Below are 2,666 nucleotides of genomic sequence, written 5' to 3'. Positions count from 1 at the left end.
CCTTTGGAACCTCTTATCAGATGATAACAGGAGCAAAGCTGAATACATGTTTTATATAAAGAGCTACACTTTTTCTCATATAGGAGATACTTGTTCTTAATCTTCCTTAAACGGTCCATCAACAAGTATCCTCTTTGGGAACTGGAATATTATTGTTGGAAAAATATATTATTTATGAGAGCTCAACTGATATGATCTTCCGCTTCTGTTCTACAGCTATGATGTGTAATCATTACTTTAAAATTGCGATGGAAGATTTCAGTGCACTATAATTTTCTCGTGGCGCTTTTAAAAAGCGTCGTTTTCCAGTTCCACATCCTAAAGTGTCGACAGGGAAATAAAAAAGCCACTCGACTGTAACGCTCAAATATATTTACACAAGAGAGCACTAGAGTCACAGGTGTTTACGAAGGTCCAAATGAGTTCTTGACTAGACATACTGGTCCAACCAGAGAGTGAACGATAGTGACACTGTTGTGACGGAGACTACTAAGATTTATCCATATTTAAAGGGCAGAGAATCAAGGGAACACACAGTGCTAACAAGTAACAAATTGTAAATAAATTAGATAGATATACAAGTATTTAATCCACAGAAGTTATCAGGTTGAACTTGATAAATAGTGAAGAAACTGTGAGAGGAAATGGCTGATGAATGATATGTGCAATGCGAGCCAGTCTTAAGGTTCACGGTCGACCTCTCTCCAGGCTCGACTCTCTCCGCTGTGCCACTCAGATATGGAGCAGAGTGTGCGTTATCCTGAAGGGCTTAGTGATGGCGTCCCAAATCCGGTTCCAACAGGCTTTCCTACATACCCTGGATAGGTACCCAAACCAGGTGAAACGCCAGGATTACCTGTACCGACGCTTGGATACTGGTTATTACTGTCCAGGAAGGGAGGCTTCGGTAGTCCCGGGAATCCAGGGAAAAAGGGGAAAAAGGGGAATTTCGGAAATGAGGGAAATCCAGGTAAGGTAGGTAATGTAGGGACACCTAAAGGCCATGGCTTAAACAAGCCGAGGGGATCCAGAAAAAAACGTGATTGCGGGTTTTTAGAGTCGTTGTCGTCAGCCAATGCCAGGCTGAGTGTCAGCAACACAACCAGGAGAGACAGCTTCATCACGCTCACTCTGTAAGGGGAACAGGGATTGTTTAGTTACCGCGTAATTCGTTGATAATGAAATAAGTATCATGGTTAGACTCCGAGCATGAAAAGTGCCCGAAACGCTATACGTGATAGTGGCTTTAGGCATTGTATGTACTAGCTCTATCAATAAATCAAACATTATGTTTGTAACTCTTCATCTAGGCATGTACTTTTACCTGAATAAAAATTTGAATTTGAAGTATCAAGAACCTTTTGCTGTTCACGGAGAATCTGAACCACGATTTGCCAGCCATATTCACCCATACTAGTGTGAGTAAACTAAAACGTGATGAATACTTCTTTAGCGTCGAAGCGGTATTAAAGCCTAAAACAAAAACGTACTGCATAATCCCCAATATTCCTTAGTACTAAACACATGTCCAGGACTAGATTAAATTCGTAGTTAATATATAGCCACAAGCGAGAGTATTTCGTAGTGTTAACTACCAGAGAATTTTTAGGGATTTGGATTTTTTATTATATATATAAAAAATTCAGTATATATATGTATGTATGTATATATATATATATATATATATATATATATATATATATATATATATATATATATATATATATATATATATATATATATTTATATATATATATATATATATATATATATATATATATATATATATATATATATATATATATATATATATATATACATATATATATTATTTATTATCATTTGATAATGACTAAATTACATTTTTTTATTTAATTAGAATAAACGTAATAAAAATATGGTGTTCAGCTTAAGCTAATGAACTTTTGAAGGTTATTAAATTCGTATTTAACACAAGCTTACTCACAAACTAGATAAGTAGATAAATAAGGTACGCCTTCATGCACCGACATAATAAAATTATGTAAAGTGCCCAAATAATTTGTTTCCTCAAAATTTAGCAATTTTTTTTTATTAAAAAATACAAGTTATCAAAAAGTTTATCAAGAAATGCACAAATATTAAGTGTATAAAGTTGATAACTTAATGACGCATTAAAAAAAATCCAGAAGCATTCAATAATGGAAAACGAAAGTAAAGCTTCACATTAAACTTCAATCCAAATGATATGAAAACATAAACTCCTTTAAATTTTTCAGTACACAAAATACAAAAAAATAAACAATAGATATTCTCTGATAACCCAATTATCACAACGTACCTTAATAGTAAAAATACCACTTCAGATGCAATTACTAACAGCGAGATTTTCCCAGACGAGCACAGCAGGCGAAGCTCACAGGCAGAATGATGCTGAGGTCAGCAAGGTGGGACTTTTTATACTGGCGGCCGCCCACTCTACTAGGACCACCTCTGGCATCACACCAACACACGACCCCCTGTACGCCTGCTAAGGGGCGCCCATAACGTTTCCGTCTTCCTGGATCATATTCCCTCTTTCAAAACTTTAAGAAGCTTCCTGACTTTTTTCATTATTGGTGAGTATCTCCTCCCTATTTTTTCACATCATACCGCCTCAAGCTATTACGCTTCGGTCAGTGCCGTCT

General features: G+C 35.7%; 1 long non-coding RNA gene across 1 annotated transcript; it reads right to left on the bottom strand.

Moving 5' to 3' along the window:
* Positions 1 to 350: 350 nt before the first annotated feature.
* LOC123754228 (uncharacterized) lies at positions 351 to 2,401 on the bottom strand. The gene is made up of 2 exons (XR_006772363.2): positions 2,321 to 2,401; positions 351 to 1,131 (listed from the first exon to the last, which is right to left on the bottom strand). It is a non-coding gene; the product is annotated as an uncharacterized lncRNA (long non-coding RNA).
* Between the last annotated feature and the right edge of the window lie 265 nt (positions 2,402 to 2,666).

This window comes from Procambarus clarkii, chromosome 18 (genome assembly GCF_040958095.1).
Source record: "Procambarus clarkii isolate CNS0578487 chromosome 18, FALCON_Pclarkii_2.0, whole genome shotgun sequence".
NCBI lineage: Eukaryota > Metazoa > Arthropoda > Malacostraca > Decapoda > Cambaridae > Procambarus > Procambarus clarkii.
Note: the sequence above shows the minus strand (reverse complement) of the source record. Positions and strands in the feature narration are given on the sequence as shown.